The sequence below is a fragment of the Pseudorca crassidens genome, chromosome 17 (assembly GCF_039906515.1).
Source record: "Pseudorca crassidens isolate mPseCra1 chromosome 17, mPseCra1.hap1, whole genome shotgun sequence".
Classification (NCBI taxonomy): Eukaryota; Metazoa; Chordata; class Mammalia; order Artiodactyla; family Delphinidae; genus Pseudorca; species Pseudorca crassidens.
The window spans coordinates 14,941,886-14,964,870 of NC_090312.1; the positions used below are offsets into that span (position 1 = coordinate 14,941,886).

A 22,985-nucleotide genomic window follows, 5' to 3' on the forward strand; every position below is an offset into this window, starting at 1 on the left:
TCCTGCTTTGTGCTTTATGGAAGTGTTTTCCGCCTGCCTGGACAGAGGGCCAGCAGAGCTTATAACTAGGGGTCAGGAGGGGGAGGGGGAAGGGGGGTGCAGGGCAGGTGCCCTGGTTTGACCAGTTCTGGTTTCTGGTTACCTGTTGCCGAAAGACAGATGTTCACCAAAGTGGTAGGTGCAGAAAGCAGACCTCACTTCTCACTTTAGATGAAGCCCAAAGCAAGCAGGTGGTTTTGACCTTCCTCCTTTCTTCTCACCTAATCATTTGAGGATGAGGGACATCGAAGCCTGCTTTCTCCCTGTGTCCTCACTTCCTGACAGTGGCCAGACACAGGGGGTCGGGGCTTCAGGAAGGGCACAGGATAGGTGGTAATTTATTTTACTTATAAGCACTGATGTGACCCTACTCTAAGTGCTCTGAAATTAACTCATTTCAATCCTCAAAATAACCCAAGAAGAGGATACTGCTATCATCCCCACTTCAGAGATTAGGAAATAAGGTACAGAGAGGTTCACTGACTTGCCCAACGGCACACAGCTAGGAAGAAACGGAGCTGGGATTGGAACCCAAGCAGCCTGGCTCCAGAGCCATCTTAACTGACTATTGTTTACTGTGCAACGTCGGCCTGGGTATCTGGCCTAGGACAGTCTCTCCAGGAAGGTTCTAAGCACAGCGCAAAGCAAGACCTTACACCCTGCTGGCTCTTCAATCCGTATGAAGACAGCATGAGGACTCCCCATTTCCCGGGGGGTGCTGTAGAGCATGCAAGCCCACACGGATGCCCATTTCAGGCCCTGGCTGTGCCCTTCACCCTCCTCACGTGAATGCTGTGATCAGAGTCTGCAACCCCAGTGGTTGGTATGATAATTCCCATTGTACAGGAAGGAGCCCTGAGGCTGGGGGAGGATATAAGTCACTTGTTCAAAGGTACAAAGTTAATAAATGGCAGAGCTTGGAGTTCGACCTTCACCTTCTGCCATCTGATGCTTTCCAAGACCCCTCGGAAGGATTCAGCGGGAACTGTGCTCACCATAATGGGAAAACTAAGGTGCAAAGTTATGTGATCGGTACGAAAGTCCAGGCCTCTTAGCTGCTGAGAGGGCCCTCTGCCACCTCCCGCTGCCACCATTGGTCTGTGTGTGTTGTTGCCATTTCAGTAACCCCATTTCTGGGATGTGGGAACACATGTTAACCTGCTTGGTGTAGGGTTCAGCAAACGGCCTAACGGACATGTGGTCTTAAAGGGAACAGGTCAGGTCTTGCCTGGCAGCTAGGTTAGGGCCTGAGAGCCCTTCCTGCCCCTCTCAGGATGTCCAGAGGACCCGTTCCACCCTCCTGGGTGGATGGTGAGACCAGTCACCAAGGGAAGAGGCAGGGCGCAGAGGGCCCTGTTCTAGTGGAGGCAGAGCCTAGCAACGCCAGGCACAGGGCTTTTATTAATCACAACAGCTAACACGGCTTGAACACTCTGTGCCAGGTGTCACTCTAGGTGTGTTAAGCCTGGCATGGCCTGGGCTGTGGGCTCTAGCGAGCACTTAGACGTCGGCTGCCCTTGGAAGCAGTGGCATCTGAGGATCACCTGTCTCTGCAGCTGGCAGGGCACTTGGCTGTTTCTGGAGGGTCTGCTGGGGTCCAACCACAGCCCTGAGATCCTGGGCCCTGCCCCCCACTCACCCTTTCCCAATCTCCATTTTGCAATCAGTCCGCCTGACCCAGTAAACACCCTCAGCCTGAGGAGAACCCATCTTCCTGACCCTTTTCTATGTGTTTCAAAAAAGAGTCCAGGGGTGTGGCAGAGAGGGCCCCAGCCATCCGTCGGGAGGCCAGGAGAAGGCCCCTGGGTCCTGGCCGGCCACCTGTACACCCCCCACACTGCCAGAGCATCCCGACCAGCCCCGAACCTCACGTAGAAAAGGGAATCACTGGAGAGGAAACTGGGCAGCCGTCTTAGATAGGTATCCTTGGCCGTGCCTCTAGGGCACCTTCAGTGAGTAAGTGAAAAACAAATAATTCTATTGAGAAATGGGCAGAGGACTTGAAGAGACATCTGTCCAAAGAAATCGTACGAACGGTCAAGAGGGATGTGAAAAGGTTCTCACTGTTACTAATGAGGGAAATGCAAGTAAAACCACAATGAGATACAACCTCATATGTGTTAGAATGGCTCTTATGAAAAAGACACGAGATAATGGATGCTGGTGAGGGTGTGGAGAAAAGGAAGCCCTCGTGCACCGTTGGTGGGAATGTAAATTGGTACAGCCAGTATGGAAAACAGTATGGAGGTTCCTCAAGAAATTAAAAACAGGGGCTTCCCTGGTGGTGCAGTGGTTGAGAATCTGCCTGCCAATGCAGGGGACACGGGTTCAAGCCCTGGTCTGGGAGGATCCCACATGCCGTGGAGCAACTGGGCCCGTGAGCCACAACTACTGAGCCTGCGCATCTGGAGCCTGTGCTCCACAACAAGAGAGGCAGCGACAGTGAGAGGCCCGCGCACCGCGATGAAGAGTGGCCCCCGCTCACTGCAACTAGAGAAAGCCCTCGCACAGAAACGAAGACCCAACACAGCCCAAAATAAATAAATTTATAAAAAAAAAAGAAATTAAAAACAGAACTACCATAGGATCCAACAATTCCACTGCTGACATGAAATCATTAACTCGAAGAGCTATCTGCACTCCCATTTCACTGCAGTACTATTTAGAATAGACAAGGCATAGAAACAACCTAAGCGTCCATCAATGGATGAATGAATAAAGATGTGGTATATATATTCAATGCGATATATTTAGCCATTAAAAAAGGAAATCCTGCCATTTGCCACATGGGTGAAACTTGAGGGTATTATACTACGTGAAACAAGCCCGAGAAAGACAAATACTGCATGACCTCACTCACATGTGGAATCTAAGAAAACCCAAGTCAGAAACAGAACAGACTGATGGTTGCTGGGATAGGGAGGTGGGGAAAAGAGGTGAAAGTGATCAAAAGGTACAAACTTCCAGTTAGAAGACGAATAAGTTCTGGGGATCTAATGCACAGCATGGTGACTGTAGTTAACAATATAGTACTGTACACTTGAAAGTTGCTATGAGAGAGGTCGTAAAAGTTCTGAGCATAAAAAAAGGTAATTATGTGAGGTGAAGGATGTGTTTACTAACCTTATTCTGGTAAATTTCACATTAGATACATGTATCAAACCACTGCATTGTACACCTTAAACTTACACAATGTTACATGTCAATTATATCATAATAACAGTGGGGAAATTTTCCTTTTGAGAGAGAGAAAGAGAGTGTGTGTGTGTGTGTGTGTGTGTGTGTGTGTGTGTGAGAGAGAGAGAGAGAGAGAGAAAGTGCTTCCTGGAAGCCAAAGGAAGAAGCATCTCCCGATGGCAGACATGGTCAGCTTCATCAAACGCTGCCTAGTGCCTTGACCCTGTGCTTCTTTTTCTGAGCCGTGTTGCTCCTGAGTCCGTTCAGATAAGCTAGTGACTCCCTTCAATTCTAAGATTCGCTTTTTGTTTTCAAATGCTAACACTGAGGGAATCAGGGTACCCCTTGCAGTCAACATTTGTCCCCACCACACACACCAACCTTGCCAATAAATAAATAAAGAGATAGATAAATAAATAAAGGCTGTTACTAAATCAAAACAGCATGTTATAATCAATGGCGGGGGAGGGATATGTTGTCATGACAACCAGGAGAGAAAGGCACTAAAAGAGAGCCAGAAAGAGATCTACCATTTATTAGACACCTACTGTGGACCAAGAACTGTGCTTGAATTACATTTTGTCTCATCAAACAGCAAGAGAGGGAAGAATCTACAAGGGAAGGAGAAACACTTTTCCAGTTTAGCATGATAAAGAATCAGAGCCTTATTCCTGAAAAGCAACAGGCTCTCCAGCTCAAAAAGAGGAAATGCCAAGGTCACATTGGTTTGCCCATCCCTCACCCTCACTCCCATCCCCCCAAAACACCAAGAAGTGACACTCTCACAAATTCAGTGTTCTCTCAGAACTTGTAAAAAGCTTTTAATACATAAACACAGCAAATGCTTCCCAAAGTCATAGGTGTTCACAAAAACCAGGGGACACATTTTTAAAATAGGTGGGAGATACACCACTTGGTTTCCTGAGAGCTGTGCTTAAGACTCTTCCCAAAGTTTTGGCTTATTCCCACTTGACTAACTAAGTCACACTGACTTGCTCTTGGGCTGGGTTTGCTCAGATCTCCAAACTGCTATCTTTAAGTAGAAGACTCTCTGGGGTTGGAGCCCCTACGATGAGGGCAGAGATACAGGGAAATGGACTGGGTTTGTTTGGCCAATTTGTAGTTGCTTACTCACTGTAAAGTGAAGTCGGTAGTTTCGTGAACGACACTGATCTTTGGTTTTCTCTATCTTTTTTTTTATTTTAAAGCTCCAGCATAAGCTGGTGTGTCACTAGTCTTCACAGAACTTTATAGGTGTGGCCAATTCCAGCCATAGAGAACAGGAAATAGAGCCTACACTTTTATTCTCTTCGGAGCTAGAAATAAGATCAAGCCCAGATCAATAGTGAAAACACACTTGCCCTTCTCTGGGATCAAATACCCTACAAGGACTTGTCCTTGGCAAGTTTCTTCTTTTCCCTACTTCCAGGGGGCGGCATTTCCCTCCTGACCTGGGAGGTGTACCTTTTGATCATTATCAAGCCATCTGTCAGCGCCACTCTACCTGGCCCCAGAGTTTCTCCTTCCCGGAGGGCCCATCTCTCCCTCTGCAGCCATGCCAAGATCATCCCGGAGACGCAGACTGTCGCAGAGAGCAGCTGTGGGGATCAGCCATCTCAGGAACTGGCTGGGGCACCCCAGTTTTCCCAAACAGCACATCGATGAGCACACCGAGGGCTGGGTCCCACAAGGGCTGCCTTCCCACTGCGACTCCCAGGGCCCCATCATCTCTCCCATCTCCCAGTGAAGCAATCTACCTAATTAGCCACATTAATACCCAGGCCACCCGAGGCCACCTGTCTCTACCTGGGGCCCAGGTGCCTGTCACAACGAGCACGTAAATGATTATTCAGCTCCCTTCCAACCAGCTGCACAAAGATAAATGGGGTCTCACTCTGGGATGGCTGCCTAACACCCTGTTCCCCTGGGCTGGTCTCTGTCCCCAGAACAGGTTTTTCCGGAAAGCCGACCCCTGTGCACTACAAGGGTACTGTTCTGACATGGCAGCTGAAATGCCAAAACAGCCCCAGGGATTCTGGACTCTGCTTGGGCTCTGGACATTCTTTGAAAGGCCGTTTTGTTAACCAACATCTTTTGAGCATTTTTGTATGGGCAAGACACTCCCAGGGTTACTGAAATGCTCTAAGCAAGATCCTCTGACCTCTAGTTTCCTACCACTTCATAAAAGAAGTGGTAGGAAACTTTTCGTAAATCTGCAAAGACAAAGGAGTGGGTGGGGAGTAGGGCTAATTTCCTCATAGACTGAGCACGGAGGGAAATGCCACCCCTGAAGGTATCACTCTCCCCATTTTAAAGGCTCAGATTAGTTAAGCAGAACCAGGAAAGGAATTCTCTAATAATTCTCCACGTGACCTAAGGAGATTTACTCTCCCTCTCTGAACCTTTAATCCTGGGCAAATCCAGGACTAGCTAAGTCACTAGCTTAATTCTTCTACCAGTGTCAGTGCAGGTGGGTCTGCCTCCACAGCCCAGATATTACCCAGGGCTCAGCTGGCCCTTCAAGAATGATGTGGATAAAGGTGCCCACAGCCTGCTGGCTCTGCCCCGGGGAGGGAGGGAGGGCATACAACCGTCACAAGCAGTGAGGGACCTTAAAGGGCAGACGGGGACTGGAGGGGCAGGGGGAGGGGAGAATAAGTTTCATAGGCAACAGAAAAGGCTCAGAGGTGGAGAAACAGGCAAGGTAAATTGAGGCTAGAGGGAGAAAATGGAAGGGACTCTCAGACCTGCGGCTCTGCCAAACTCCCAGAACCTCCGTTTCCAGATTTTTCCATTCCCCAAGAGATGAAGCTGCATTGCTCAACTATTGCGCTCAGTTTCTCATGGGTGTTCCAAGCCGTTCCCAGAGATGTTATCAGCCCTGGGTCGTGGATTACCATATGAACTGACTTCGGGGTGGGAAGGGTTTACTGGATACCTACTCATTGGTACCCAGGTGCAGGCATCTCCCCTTGACCTTTTCTCTTTCCAAGCCCATTCCAAATGCTACCCACAGCATGACTGCACCCTGCAAAGCTGCATGGGGTAATAGCCTGGGTGCAAATGCAGGCTCAACCATTTAGGAGCTATGCATCCTTATGCAAGTTATAAACCTCAGTTTCCTGAGCTGTAAAATGGGGATTAACCCTAGCACCTATCACAAAGGTTACCTGTGAGAATTAAATAAGTCTAACACGTGCACAGTCTCTAGAATAGCACATAACACACAGTAAATACCTCATCAATGTCAGCGATGGCCAGTGATTGTGTGTAGCTTTCCTTTATTCCCTCCTCTGGGAATCATTGCATCTCTGTATTAGCATAATGCCTGTGCCAGGAGGTGCCTGGGAGAGATGTGCTGAGTAACTGATGTAACTTGGGTTGGAAAGCCTGGGACAGCATTGCACAGAGGGTCACGTGTGTGCTTCAGGTCCCACGGCCTGTGCTTGAATTCCAGCCCTGCTCCTTACAAAGAGTGACCTCAGCAAGTTACTTAACCTCAGTTTCCTCATCTGTAAAATGGAGATTAAAATAGTTCCAACCCAAAAGGATCTCTGGGCAGATAAACAAGACAGCGCCATAGAGAGTTTGTCAGAACACTGGGACCGGGGCATGGTGAGGGCTGGCATTGCTCTAATGCACGTGAACTTGCTCTCCCAGGGCTTTGCGTCTCAGACGCGAGCTGCAGAGAACAAAATAAAGTGGCGGGTCTGGTGCTTTCTTTGTCCCCTCTCCTTCCCACTCCAAAACAAAACACTTCCTTCCCTTAGTCAATCAGGTGGCCGCACAGAGGACAAAAGTCATTGTTCTGTCAAATACCGTCTGCATGGCTTCAGGCAGGTCCCTGCATATCTTCAAAGCACAGATGCTGGTAACCACTCCACCAAATAAGTCAGTCACATCATTAGTCTACAGGGCCTTCCCTGAAAAGAGCCAGAGAAGCTCCTAGGTGTTGGCTTCTGCACAACCTTTAGTGATCACTGCTGTGTCCTGCCCTGGGCGAGATGCTGGAGATACAGCGCTACGTGGGGCCTTCAAGTCCTTTCCAATCTCCTGCAGGAGGCAGATGCTTAAGGAGACAACAACACGAAAGAGTGCTGAGTGGTTGACAGGCTGAGAGCGTCCTCTGAGCAAGCCACTACGCCGAGAGCTCCACAGACATGACCTCTCTCCACCTCTCGACATCTCTGTGTTGTCCATACAGTTCCTATCACAGCCATTTTACAGCTGAGACTCAGATAGGTTACACAATATACACGGGGCCACGCAGCCAATCAACGGCTCTGAGAGAGCACAGAGCGGGAGCATGAACCCAGCAGGAACAGAGGGTTTTTTGGGAGAGAGGGCTGCCTGGAGGAGGTGACGTCTGCATCTTGCAACATATGGAAGTCAGCAAAGGGGAGGGGGTTGGGGAAGAGTGGACAGTCAGGGCAGGAGGCAAGGGAACAAAGAACTGTTCCCTGTGAACAGTACAAGAAGCACATGATGATGGGTGAGGCTAGAAAATAGAGGTCAGGTGACTGAAGTCTTGGTTGCCAAGCCGGTAAGAATTTGGGGTTTTATCTGGAAGGCCATGAGGGCCTGTTGAAGGGTTGTAAACAAGAGAATGACATGATCAGGTTTACAATTTGGGAAGCTCTGCTCACCTGCCCTCATAAACATCCAGGCTTCCTTGAGCTCCCATCTCCAAGAGGGAGTCTGCAAAAGGTTAAGGGCACCTCGCAGCCAGTACAAGGCCCATTTCCTTTATGCCACCACGGTTTGAGCCCATTCCCTCAACTCCATGCCATGTATTGACCAAGCTACTTTATCTCTCTGAACCACAATTTCTTCATCTGCAATGTAAAGTAACAGCAGTTATGTGGTCAGAACCTGGGATTACATCTGTAAATGCCTAGTCCATCACCTGGCCCATGAGACAGGCTCAGTAAAGGAGTTTCCTTCCCCTTTCCTTTTCCTGAGATGCATTCTTCTTGTTCCTAAGCTGAAAATAAACAATTTCTAAACATGTTCTTTGATTGATTGATTGATTGATTGATTGACTGATTGATTGGATGTTTGATATTTTCCACAGTCAGTAGTTTTGACTATCCATGAGCAAGTCCGAAGGCCTCTGACATGGTAGTGACTTTGAATTTAGCTGAAGTCTGGATTAGAATTACAGAAACAATAAAGCTGGTGAGACAGGCAAGGCATTTAGCAAATGGGTCTGACCATATCAATCAGGTGAAGACTGGGCTGCTGTAACAAGGAAGTCCAAAAATGCAATGGCTTAAATAATATGGAGGCTTCTCTTTCATGAAACAGTCCTGAGATGAGCTGTCCAGGTCAGCAGTGAGGCTCTGCTCCACCTGGTCATTCAGGGACCCAGGCTCCTATGTCCTATTGTTCCACCATCCCCTAGACTAGAATATCATTGCTGTCTGCCTGGTCCAAGTTGGGTCACCATCACAGCTGGGTTCCAGTTGCCAGAGTAAAGAAGAGTTTTCAAGTAACTCAAGTCTCAGACCTACAAATGGCACCCATCACTTCCACTGGCAACCACTCAGGCCCGTGGCCACACCAAACTGCTAAGAATGCTGGGAAATGCAATCTAGCTGTCCATCTATGTGCCCAGCCACGATTCTCACAACAGGACAAATGGAAGAATGGATTTTGGAAGCCGACTCACAAACAGAATCTGCCTCCCTGGCGGACCATCGAGCATCTGCAGAATACGAGACTTTGTTGTGAATATGAGACTTTGTTGTAAGTCACTATAGGTACTTTACAGATGCATTTTGTTCACCCAACACAGGGGTTTATGATCTGGGGGAGTCAATAGGCCATTAGACAGGATATTGTCTCTCCAGCTCAGCTCTAGACTTCACCACTCCCTATTTTTATAACCCAGTCCAAACTTACAATTATTTTATATTCTTGGTCCTGTGGCCATTTGAGTCTGGGGGCCCTGTTTTATAATATAAATTATAATTATTATTGAGGCTGGGATAATATTATGGAGATGTTATGACTGACATTCATACCAACCATCTTGCCCTTAGTGGGATGCTATATGCCATATCCTTTTAGCCCAGTCCGCTTGCTGCTCACCAAAACCCATGTTCTTCTCTTCACCCTGGGCACACAGCTAGACTACATTTCCCAGCAGCTAGGTGTGGCATGTGACTGAGTTCTCTCCACCGTAACATGAATAGAGGTATAACTCAGGCCTGGCCCATGAGACCTCCATGTACTCTTCAACATCTGGTTGAATGGGTGGCTAAAATGACCCCCAGGGTGACCTTAGAAGCTACATCTGTAAGACGACAAAACCACTGGAAGCCAGCGTCCCCAGGTGACTGCATGGAGAACAGCCAGCACCAACTTGGAACCACCCTAGACTGTAATGTAACCAAAAACCCTTTCTTGAATTATGACCCATTTGGGGCCTATTTGTTACAGCAGTTAGCCTATCCTGACCAATACACTCCATTTTATAAATGTAGCAATGGACACACGAAGAGGTCAAGACATCTGTCCAGTGTCACAAAGATAACATGTGGGAATGCAGGGGTTCAAATCCAGACCCACCAATTTTAAAGCCTGTGCTCAAAATAACTTTCATGACTCACATTTAGCCAGGTTTACTGAGGCATTAGTTACATGCAACAAAATTGATCTTTCTTAAGAGTACAGTGACTTCCCTGGTGGTACAGTGGTTAGGAGTCCGCCTGCCAACACAAGGGACATGGGTTCGATCCCTGGTCTGGGAGGATACCACTTGTCGCAGAGCAACTAAGTTCATGCACCAAAACTACTGAGCCTGCGCTCTAGAGCCCACAAGACACAACTACTGAGCCCACATGCTGCAACTACTGAAGCCTGCGTGCCTAGAGCCTGTGCTCCGCAACAAGAAAAGCCACCGCAATGAGAAGCCTGCGCACCGCAACAAGGAGTAGCCCCCGCTCGCCACAACTAGAGAAAGCCCGCGCGCAGCAACGAAGACCCTACGCAGCAAAAAAAAAAAAAAGAGAGAGAGTATAGCTTCATGAGTTTTGACAAATGCAGTCACGTACCCATTAACACAATCAAGATATAGAATATTTCTGTCATTCCCAGAAGGTCTCCTGGGCTTTCTGGCAGTCAATCTCCTTCTCGTCCCTCTTTCCCCAGCCCCTGACAACGATTCACCTGATTTCTGTCTCTGTACTTTTGGAATCACATGTGTGGCCTTTGAAGTCTGGCTTCTTTCACTAAGTGTAATGATTTTCAGATCTTCCCGTGTTGTTGCTTACATCAGGAGTTTATTCCTTTGCTGAGTAGTATTCCGGTGCATGGAGGTACCACTATTTGTTTGTCTGTTCACCAGCTGTTTCCAGGTTAGGGCTGTTACGAGTACAGCTGCTGTGAATATTCACATACAGGTATATGTGTGGACTTATACTTTCATTTCTCTAAGGACTGATGGATCAGACAGAAAGTATTTGTTTACTTTCATAAGAAAGTGCCAAAGGAGACGCAAGAGGGAAGAGATATGGGGACAGATGCATATGTATAGCTGATTCACTTGGTTATAAAGCAGAAACTAACACACCATTGTAAAGCAACTATACCCCAATAAAGATGTTAAAAAAAAAAAAAAAGAAAAGAAAGTGCCAAAGTGTTTTCCAAGGTTGTTTCCCAGATTTTTACAAAGATGGCACCAAAAGTGAAAAAAGAAGCCCTTGTTTCTACCAAAACCCAATCCAAAGCAAAGGCTCTAACGACCAGGAAGACAGTGCTGAAATATGTCTAAAGCCACCAAAACCATGAAGAGCCATATGTCACTTACCTTCCAGCGGCCCAAGACACTGTGGCCCAGAGGCAGCCCAACTAACTAAGGAAGAGCATCCCCAGGAGAAACAAGCTTGACCATTTGCCATCATCAGGCACCCTGACCATGAAGTTGGCCAAGAAGATCAAGTTCACACTGGTGCTCATCATGGATATCAAGGTCAATAACCGTGAGACCAAACAACGCTGTAAAGAAGCTCTACTGGGCTTCCCTGGTGGCGCAGTGGTTGAGAGTCCGCCTGACAATGCAGGGGACACGGGTTCGTGACCCGGTCCAGGAAGATCCCACATGTCACGGAGTGGCTGGACCCGTGAGCCATGGCCGCTGAGCCTGCACGTCCAGACCCTGTGTCCCGCAATGGGAGAGGCCACAGCAGTGAGAGGCCCGCGTACAGAAAAAAAAAAAAAAAAGAAGCTCTACTACCTGGGCTGGCCAAAGCCAACATTCTGACCAGGTCTCATGGTGCGAAGACAGTGTGCATTTGATCCCTCCCTACAATATTTTGGATGTTGCAAAAAAAATGGGATCATCTAAGCTGAGTCCAGTTGGCTAATTCTAAATATAGCACTTTTTTTTTTTACCATCTTAAAAATAAAATGCAGTCATTCCATTTTGCATTCTTACCAGCAATGTGCAAGAATTCCAGTTGGCATTGTCAGTCTTTTTAACTTTAGTCATTCCAGTGTCTGTGTATTAGTACTTCACTTTGGTTTTTATTCACATTTCGCCGATGACTAACAGTGCAGAGCGTCTTTTTATGGACCTATTGGACATTTGTACATGATCTTTGGGAAAGTGTTTATTAACAAATTTTTTGACCATTTCTTAATTAGATTGTTTGTCTTGCAAATATTTTCTCCCAGATTGTGGCTTATCATCTCATTTCCTTAATACTGTCTTTCAAAGGGCATATGTTTTCATTTTGATGAAGTAGAATTTATCATTTTTTTTCTTTTATGGTTTGTGTTTTCTGTTCTGTCATTTTTTTTTTTTTATGATTTAAAATTGTGTTTACACCTCATCTAGAGAGCTTTCTCTGCAAGATGAAATTGGATGTTTTTAGAAGGTTAAAATTACACATCAGATTTACTTTGGCGGGGGAGTGAGGGAGTGGCTGGGTTTTCATTTGGTGTGTTGTGACTTTCTGAAATTTGTGTTTATGACAGTAACCACCACCAAATGAGAAAGAAAAAATTAGGGCAATTTGAAAAGGCAGTTCAGAAGTTTTGTGAGCACAAGACTCTCTCAGCAGAAGCCTGATTAAGGAGGTAAGAGAGAAGGGAGTCTTGTTAAATGAACAGAACACAGCAGACAAGATCCACAGGCCTGGCACCAACTATTTTAAACCTGTGGGCAGGTCTCCAACCCCCGACCTGCACTTGACCGAGAGAAAATGATTTCTACTGCTTCAGGAGGCTCCCTCCTGGAAGGGCCATTTATTCCCTCCCACGTTGGGCAGACTTTAATAAGCAAAGCACACAGCTTCTTGTGAACAGCCCAGACAGGAGGATTAACTCATTCTTTCCCCTGCAGTTACAACCAGCCAGATAATTCTGGAACAATTTGAGTCCCAGTTTAACAGGAAGGCCCGACAGTAGATAGCAGATTTCCCATGGCTCTCGCAGTGTCCTGCTGGCTGTGGAGCCCACTGGAGCCTGTCCAAGGAATTTCAGGGTTGACATTACGTGGCTGCCAAGACTGCAACTGCTGACCCGGGCTAATTCGAGACAGTGTCTGTGCCTGCTGCTGTGTTATGCCTCCATTCTGCAGCCATTCCCATCAGGGCCTCATCCCAAAAGATGGCATAAAAGGTCACATGGTCTGGACTCACTGGAACTAAAAGGCCATCTGTCTAAATCTGGATTTTTAAAGAAAGAGATACACAGGGTAATGAAAAAGAGAGTGCCCGAACTTTGGTGTCAGGAGGCATGAGTTAAAGCTGCCCTACTGGGGCTTCCCTGGTGGCGCAGTGGTTGAGAATCTGCCTGCTAATCCAGGGGACATGGGTTCGAGCCCTGGTCTGGGAGGATCCCACATGCCACAGAGCAACTAGGCCCGTGAGCCACAACTACTGAGCCTGCGCGTCTGGAGCCTGTGCTCCGCAACAAGAGAGGCCGCGATAGTGAGAGGCCCGCGCACCGCGATGAAGAGTGGCCCCCGCTTGCCACAACTAGAGAAAGCCCTCGCACAGGAACGAAGACCCAGCACAGCCAAAATAAATAAAAAAATAATAATAATTTTAAAAAATTTTAAAAAAAGCTGCCCTACTTACCAGCTGTGACCGAGGCACTGCATTCCACCTCCCTGGTCCCCCAGTTCCTCACCTATAAAACATGGATTGATGAAATCACAAAAGAGTACATGCAATGACAAGAAGGTGACCAGCTCAGTTAGTCCCTGGCACACAGTGAGTCCTCAATAAATGTGAGTCCCCTTGCTGTACCTTGTCTCTTCTTTCCCCTACAGACAGTTTGCGAGCAAGTCGGTGAAATAAACAGCTGGAGTTAATACTCAGCCCCTTCGAATGTAAATTGGTGCAGCCACTATGGAAAACAGTATGGGGGTTCCTTTAAAAACTAAACATAGAGCTACCACATGATCGAGCAATCCCACTCTTGGGTATGTATCCGGAAAAGATTAAAACTCTAATTCCAAAAAATACATGCATCCCAGGGTTCATAGCAGCGTTATTTACAATAGCCAAGACATGAAAACAGCCTAAGTGTCCATCAGCAGACAACTGGTTTAAGAAGATGTGGTGTGTATACACAATGGAATACTACTCAGCCATAAAAAGAATGAAATATTGCCATTTGCAGCAACATGGATGGACATAGAGATATCATACTAAGTGAAGTAAGTCAGACAAAGAAAGACAAATATTGTATGATATCACTTATATGTGGAATCTAAAAAAAAAATGATAAAAGTGAACTGATTTACGAAACAGAAACAGACTCACAGACATAGAAAATAAAGTTAAGGTTACCAAAGGGGAAAGGGAGGAGGGGGAAGGATAAATTAGGAGTGTGGGATTAACAGATAAAAACTACTATATATAAAATAGATAAACAACAAGGATTTACTGTTTAACACAGGGAACAATATTCAATATAATAACCAGTAATGGGAAATAATCTGAAAAATATATATATGCGTAAATAACTGAATCACTTTTCTGTACACCTGAAAGTAACACAGTATAGTAAATCACCTACACCTCAATTAAAAAAAAAAAAAAAGAAAAAATACTCATTCCCTTCATAGTTGTGAACATGGACATATTACTTAACCTCTGTGTGTTTCAGCTTCCATATTGGTAAAGAGTGTTCTGAAATGGGAGACCTGGGCTGGAAATATTGATCTGGGCAACATCAACAGCAGAAGGAGAAGAAACTGTTTAGGTTGCATGTGTTTCAAGAAGAGGAACAGGGTGAGGTCAGAACAGGGGATACACCAGCACTCGAGGGTCAGCTGGAGGATGGGGTGAAAGTTGAAGAAGACAAGAAGAATGACAAGAAGTGTCCCGGGAAATGTGGATGCCACAAACAGCACCAGGAAGAGAAAATCTAACACATCTCCAGGGCGCTTGGCTCTCAGGAACTTATTTATTTCAGGGAAGTGATGGGGGTGAAGGTAGTGGATTGAGGTGAGTGGATATACGAGTTGAGAATGAGGGGAAAGAAAAGGAACTACAATTAAAAAGCTAAAGCCAGGGGACTGGGACTTCCCTGGTGGCACAGTGGATGGGACTTCGTGCTTCCAATGCAGGGGGCCTGGGTTCAATCCCTGGTCAGGGAACTAGATCCCACTTGCATGCCGCAACTAAGAGTTCTCATGCCGCAGCTAAGGAGCCCACGTGCCGCGACTAAGGAGCCCGCCTACTGCAGCTAGGACCCAGTGCAACCAAATTAATTAATTAACTTAAAAAAAAAAAGCTAAAGCCGGTAGGGTTAAGTCACAATGTCAAGACAGGAAGAGCTTGACGCATTAAAATGTCACAGGAAGGAAAAGGAGAAGATAAGGACAGAAAGTTACAGAAAGACGTCAGGAGCCAAGAGTTTGTTGGGTGAGTGTGGGAAGCCAGCGTCCAGGCCACTGCGGTGTTTGGTGAAACCATTCATGGCGGAGGTCGGGGGGGACGCGGTGTTGGATGAACTTGCACAACATTGACTCCTGAGTGATAGGGAGCAAGGTCAGGGTAGTAAACAGCCCTGGTGACCCCGTGACCTGGCACTGGCCCAAGGAGTGAGTGCATACATGGGGATTCCACCTGAAGCTCCAGTCTCTAGAAGGTGCTAAGAGCAGGGGGGAAGATTGGAGACTCACTGTATTTGTCCATGGGCTGCTCAGAAGGCAGCGAGGATGAAGTCCAGTCATGAGGCGGACACTATCTCCATCCCCCCTGGAATCTGAGAAACCTCATGGGCCGTCAGGTACAGCAGGGCAGGATGAGGGGCAGGGAATTTGAGATTTGAGGAGAAAGCTCAATCTTCTGGGGTTCCACAGTAGTAGTGGTTTTGACTCATATCTGTCTTGTCCTTTGCAAAGTGATTTCACTGGCATTATCTTAATTTTGGAAGAATGAGTCCCATTTCACAGAATTGGGAAATAGTTTTGGGAAAGTTCAGTGGCTTGCGCAAGATCACAGAGTGGGGAACGGCAGGGCTGGGATGGAGACCCCTGTTTCTCTGATTTGTGGTCCAACTCTCCCCACCAGGTGCTTCTGAAATCAACCCAACCAAACACACATTTCTTAGGCACCCTTGTGTGCTAGGCACCACATGAAGGCATTGATGATAAATTTCATGAGTGGCAGACGTGTTAGTTGTTGCCCAATACCCACTCCACACTCCTTGCTGCTACCAAGCTCTGATTTCACTTGAGGTAACCAAGTGTCTTTGACTGGACCAAACCACACATGACAGTCCTGATGCTCGGTTTCCTGCAACTTGAGGGTGGTAACATGACCCATTTCTGGCCCGTGAGGTATAAGGAGAAATCCCCCAGGTGGGGTTTCTGGGAAGAGTCTACTTTCTCCCTCTCTTTTTTTTTTTTCTGGCTGTGTCATCTTAGTTCCCTGACCAGGGATTGAACCTGGGCCACAGCAGTGAGAGCACCGAGTCCTAACCACTGGACCGCCAGGGAAACTGCCCTCTACTTTCTTGAGAAGAGGGGACAGATTCAGCTGTGTCTCCCAGTCCTTCTGCTTCCCTAGTCCCCTTTCCCCTGCCTTGCTTGTAACCTGAGGCCTCAGGATGGCGACCTTGCATCCTGCAACCATAAGACCACAGCAGGATGTGGAAGATGAAGAGGAGAAACAACTCAGATCTCTGGTGGCACCATCAAACAGGGGAACCAATGCCAGCATCCCCCACCTCCAAACTTCTTGCCATGTGAGGAGAAAAAAATATCTGTTTACTCCAGCCATTGGTATTGGACTTCCTATTACCTGCAGATGAATGTATTCTAATTGATAAACAGGCCCACTCAGGGAGGCAAGCCCTGAAGCCAAAATCAATAATCCAATTGGATTATGTTTATTTGTGTGTTTACTGATACCAGCTGTGATGGCTGATTTGATATGTCACCTTGATTGGACCAGAGATACTTAGTCAAACATTACTCTGGTTGTTTCTGTGAGGATGTCGTTGGATACAATTAACATTTAAATCGGTAGACTGAATAAAACAGATTGCCCTCCCTAATGCTGGTGGGCCTCGTCCAATCAGTTGAAGACCTAAATAGAACAAAACCTTGACCATTCCCCCAGTGAGAGGGAATTCCTCCTGCCTGACTGCCTTTGATCTAGGACATCGACTTTTTTTACTGCCTTCAGACTCAAACTGAAACATCAGCTTTCCTGGGTCTCCAATTTGCCAGCTGTAGATCTAGGAACTTGAGAGCTTAGATAATTATGTGAGCCAATTTCAATAAATAAATAATAGATGACAGATAGATGATAGATAGACAGATAGATAGGTGAGAGATAAATCCTATTGGCTCTGTTTCTCTGGAGGACCTTGAATAATACATCAGCTGTCTTTTATTTTCTACATACAAACTTGTATATAAATAGAGCAGTTATATTCATAATAGCCCAGAAATGGAAATAGCTCACATGTCTATCAACAGGAGAATGAACAAACAAATTATGATATACCCACACAATGGAACACTAAGCAATAGAAAGGAACCACTGCTGCTATACATAAAATCATGGAAGCATCTCAAAAGCATTACGCCAAGTGAACAAAGCCAGGCACAGAAGACCACATACTGTATGGTTCCATTTATATGAAACTCTAGGGAAAGGTGAATCTGATATACAGTGGCTGTAAGCTGATCAGCGGTAGCTGGGACCAGGTACAAGGGAATGTTGCGTGATAGAAATGTGCTCCCTGTCATTACTGTAGTGGTGGTACATGGGTGTATACATTTGTCAAACTCATCAAACTATATACTTAAGGTGGATACATTTTATTTATGTAAATTATACCTCATTTAAGTTGATAATGCAAAACAATGTTTTTTAATTTGAAGCGGGTCACATAGATGGAGATAATCCAAATATATATAAACAAAGAAATGGAGGAAAGAAAGGCTGAAGGTAAGATAAAGCCAGGGAGAGTCAATTCACAAAGTACATACACATCAATCCCTTGACCGTGTGAAGCTACAAATTAGGATTTGAGCTTCCCAGAAGCCAAAGCAAAAAGAGAAAAAGAAATACAAGCTTTCACATGTCCATAGGAGAAAAATCACAGTGTGCATAAAATAAAATTGGACCACAGAGATATGGTGCCTTCTGAGTGTGATGGGAACACAGAGAAGGAAGTGACTAATTCTGTTTGGGAAAACCAGGAAATGCTACAGAGATGAGGGTAGGAAAAAAAATAGCTAATGTTGACTGTTTGGGGAGTGTGGATGTGAGAGGGGTGGGACTGGGCTTCTGGATGGGAAACTATCAGCTTTACTCATTTCCTAGATGTCCTTCAACTCTGAAGTGGGGGGATCAGAGGTTTCATTCTCAGGAAGCAGGAAGAAGCCTGGGGCCCGAGCCTATGTCTCTGCAGGGCCTGAGGAAGGAACTGCTACCCCACAGCCAGGAGGGGTGTGTAATTTATTTACCCACCAGTTTGCCACAGATCCAGCTGGACCTCGAGGTGCAGACCCCAGCTGGACCTCGTCTGGAAGGCCTTTGCCAGGTCAGCACTAACCCTTTAGCTGCTGGATTGTGGGGTGGCGGGGGTCCCTGAGAAGGGCCGGAGCCGCGAGGGAGGCAAAGGGCTCAGCAGCCCGTACAGAGCACTTTAGTATTTTAGCAGGCGCAGCCAGAGTCATGCCTGATTAGCACCAGCTAATGAGAATTCCTGAGCTTGGTCAACGGCCCACATTCAGGAATTTGCTATTCATGAGAAATGTCAACTTTATGAAAACCCGCCCTGTGTGTCAGCTCTTTTTCCCACATTCAGGGTTTACAGCTGACGAGAGTTGGTTTCACATGATTTGCTGATGGGGGGAGAGGTCGTAATCCAGGAAACTGCTCTGGCAAATCATCCCTGAGCCAGCAGAGCCTTCTGGAACATTCTTTTTATTTTTCCCCTTAGAAACCACTTGGAAAGGGAAGTGTTGGGATTTAAGCAAGGCTAGAGTGGAAGACTTGGTGCCCAAAGGAATACTAGAGCAGACCGATGAGGCCACCAGAACCTGAATTCATTTTTCCCAGTGTACATACGAAATGGCTACCAGATTGAGAGGAATACTGGAAATTTCGCAGGAATCCCAGGGTGATGAGAACTGTTATTCAGGAGTATGATGTTTCATGATATGACATTACTTTCTGCATTTATAGGATTGACAGTATAAAGTCCGCTCTGTATAATATGCGACCTTTCTGGCCCTGGGCACATAACGGGACTCATTTCAACAAAGCACCAGCCCGTTGGAGAGCACTGCTCCACATCTGGTCCCTTGACTTTCTTTTTTTTTTTTTTTTTTCTGGGGGTGGGGGGTGGAAGAGAATTTTAATACATTCACCAAATTAAAGGCCAAGAACATACTGTAGACACAACTTAAGACAATTTAGAATCATGAACAAAATGTGAGGTAGACTGACTAGTGAAATTCACCAAATTTTGGTTAAGAAAATTTTACAATAATAAAGTAACACAGGTGCTTCCTTTTATAAAAATCACAAAAAGCATTACAGCCAAAAAAATTGAATACAACAATTCTCATTGTAATTTTAGTTTACATTCAGTATTAACCTGTGTGAACTGTCATAGGTGGCAGAGTTCAGCAGGTCTAGAGGTCAGTTATTATGCAGGCCTAGTGAACACATTCACACCACAATATTCTTAAGGGATGGCAAGGCTCGAAGTGAAACACATCAAGGTACGTATTAACCAATCATGGTGTCCTGCGTTTGTGCAGTTTTATCCTTGCAGGAGAACGACCTAACATTCTCTAAAGAATTATACTGATAAGGTGATTTTAAAAGATCCAAACCTTAGTAAGATATGCATTGAAAAGAACAGGCAGGTCAATTTTAATTCTCCATCGTTGTGGTGATGGTTTTTTGGTTTTATTCTGGCATTTCTCTTCCCCAGAGTGAAATAGTACTTAAGAGATCATAATCATTTGAATTTTCAGAGTACAGCCCTAACTAATATGGGGTCCCCTCAGGTCAAGTAACTACTTTAAAAATTTTTCCTTAGACTATGAAGCCATAAAGCCTGAAGAAACCCTGAGAGGCCATCTGCCCCAGGTACAACTGTTTTAGGATTATTTCAAGTATTTTATTTGCCCTATATAGTAAATATTTTTGGAATATTGCACAAATAGTGGGTTTCTTGATATCATCTGCGTTAGGCCCTTTCAACAAAACAGGAACAACTGAAACACATTCATATATATATCAGCCTGCTTCAGAACGTACCTCTTTGCCAAAAATTCAGCTGTACTAAAATTGAGTATTTTTAAAGCATCTGTAAGGCAGGTCCTCTTTCAAGGTCAGTTAAACATGGAGTTTAAAGGAATTGTTCATTTCAAGATACATTTAGGGCGTCCCTGGTGGCGCAGTGGTTGAGAGTCCGCCTGCCGATGCTAGGGGACACGGGTTCGTGCCCCGGTCCGGGAAGATCCCACATGCCGCGGAGCGGCTGGGCCCGTGAGCCATGGCCGCTGCGCCTGCGCGTCCGAAGCCTGTGCTCCGCAACGGCAGAGGCCACAACGAGAGGCCCGCGTACCGACCGCAAAAAAAAAAAAAAAAAAAAAAAAAAGGCCATTTAAAGTGGGAATAAAGTGGTACATATGGGCTAATGAGAAAAACGCCCTTGACTTTCTTTTTTGCTCCCAATCTGACTTCTGAACCAACAGATAATTACCTTCATAAGGAAAACAATGCCATCCTGTGGAATTCCAGCAGGGCCTGTCCAGAGGATGTATATTCTAGGCCACAGGCTGGGAAGGGATATTTCTGAAGGTGAACTTCCTTACATGCAGAGACCCTGGATTTTCAAGGTTTGGCGCGATAACTCTGGACGGAGCCAAGCACAGGAAATACTAAAGCTCTACAAGCGCTCAGAGAGAACAGGAAGGGCTGGGCTCCCACTGCCCCAGCCCCAAGCAGTGCCAGCTCTCCTCGAGGGCCCGGCCAGCCCCTGCCAAGTTCCCAAAGAGCCGCGACAGCACAGAGCCAACTAAATCCTAATGCCTGGGTTTGTATGGCGCCCCAAGGTTTTCAAGGGCTCTCAGCCAACCTCCCACAGCCCAGCAAGGAAGGTTCAGAAGGCTTTACTGAGATTGGGAAACTGAGGCCCAGAAAAGTGCCCCACGTCACACAGCTAGTCAACGGGGAAGTCGCCTAGTCATCAACAGCTTGGTCTTTGCAGTCAGAGGAATCTCGCTGAAACCCTGGCTGGCTGCTCTCAGCTTATTACCTCACTCCCTGGAGCTGGTTTCCTCTCCTGCAATATGGCGCACGCTCCGGGAGCAGGGTTCCGGGGCCACACTGCCAGGGGTCACAGCTCCACTGTGTAACAGTTGTGCGATCGTGGGCAGGTTACTTAACCTCTCTGGGCCTTGGTTTCCTCATCTATAATATGGGGATGATACTGGTACCCATGGCACACACAACACACTGACCCTCATAAACATATGTGGGGAGAAAGAAGCCAAGCCCAAAAGGCCACAGTGTGTGATTCATTACATTCGATATTCAGATACGAGCCAGCTGCTTAATGAGTGTAGGGTTTCCCTGCGGAGCGCTGAAAATGTTTTGGAACTAGATAGAGCTGTTGGTTGCACAACCGTGTGGATGTACTAAATGGCACTGGATTGCGCACTTTAAGGTGATGAATTTTGTTATATGAATTTCTCCCTAATAAAAACAATTTTTTAAATGGGTCCAACTCGTCTTCAGTGCTACAAGTCAAAAGAGTGGTCACCTGGGGGTGAGGAGAAGAGGGGAGGGGACACGAGGGAGCCTGCTGGGAAACGTCCTGTATCTTAATCTAGGTGCTGGGTGATCACAGACGTAAAAATTGATGGAGCTCCGTGCTTGAGATGTATGCCTTTAGAGGGTTGTTGTGAAAAGGAAATGAGGTCATCCGCAGCAAGCTCTTTAAACAGCCCTAGCACGAAATAAATGCTCAATAATTTGTAACTCCCATTAGTATGATTATCTCATACTGTGAGGAGGATTGGATGACACAGTACACACAGCTTCTTTAGTAGAGAAGCTGGCTTTTCATATGGCCCCCAAATAGAGGCAATTTTCATTCATTTTAATTTGAACCCAAACCTTCTGGCTCAAGATTCATAACATTTTACAAAGCAGTGTGCTGCCCACTCCCGGGGGTTGTTTTGACATTAGCTTTGTGGAAAAGAGCCAAGGACTTAAGGATTAGGGGTTGGTACGACATAGCGCTGCCTCTGGATAAACTGGGTTACCTCCCGCAAGCCAGCTTGGGTACAAGGCAAACTGTTTGCCATCACACAGGCAGAACTTGGAAGGGAAATGCATCTCTCGCTCACCCAAAGTCTGATGGTATGCAGGGAGAGACTGTCCTTGCTAACTCCTGCTTCCATTGGCCCCTGGCAAGCAGAGCCCACCCTGCTCGTTAACATGCTCATTTTATTTGCTTCCTATGCTGCCCGATTTCTTTTGATTGGCAAGCTTTATACAAACCCCAAAGAATGACACCCCCCCTCCACTGGGTCACCCAGTCCCAGGTACATCCTTACTTCCCCAGGACCTGAAAGGTGTGACAGCTTTCATTCATTGTGTGTCCCTCCTTCCAAACCCAACTCTCTGCAGGCATCAGTCCTGCTAGGGCTTGGTCATCTTTTCAGCCCAAGCATATCTCCTGGAACTTAATAACAGGAACTTAATAAATGTGTGAGGAAGGAAGGGAGAAAGTAAGGGGCTCCCTGGCTGGGCAGACCTTTGAGAACAGAATGATTTCCCTACCTTCTGATCCCAAGAAGATTCATTCAGAAAGAAAACCCTGAAGCAGAAAGAGCTTGATCTCAGGTGGGAAAGGCAATGGCTTCCTGGTTCATTCTGAGTCCATTTAGAAAAAGTTATCAAGATCCAGAAATTGCAGTAATTGTTGCTTTGCTGGTGGGGAGTTGGGTGTGTGAACTTAGGTGCAAAACAATATGTGTAATTTTTTTGTTTTGTTTTCGTTTGGGGTTCAGGTTCTCTTATCTCTTATCAGCATGGTAATTTTGCGAGCATATAGTGTCAACCACAATACATTTTCATCTAAACTAACTGAATTTAGATCTTAAAAATAAGTGCAACCCTTTACCTCCGTGGTCTTCCTCCCGAAAACCCGTAACTGCAGACTGATCATGAGAAAAGCATCAAGCAAACCCCAATGCAGGAACATTCTACAAAATACCAGACTGTTACTCCTCAAACCTCGTTAAAAGGTCAAACTCA

The 22,985-nt window shown here is 46.3% G+C and overlaps 1 long non-coding RNA gene across 2 annotated transcripts in view; it reads right to left on the reverse strand.

Annotated features, from left to right (window-relative positions):
• LOC137210492 (uncharacterized) overlaps positions 1-21,180 on the reverse strand; it is a 148,313-nt gene extending 127,133 nt beyond the window's left edge. For both annotated transcript variants that reach the window (XR_010936576.1, XR_010936575.1), the window contains exons 1-2: positions 20,977-21,180; positions 13,305-13,356 (exon numbers count right to left, since the gene is read on the reverse strand). This is a non-coding gene — a long non-coding RNA (uncharacterized lncRNA). The remainder of the gene's footprint in view (positions 1-13,304; positions 13,357-20,976) is intronic.
• Between the last annotated feature and the right edge of the window lie 1,805 nt (positions 21,181-22,985).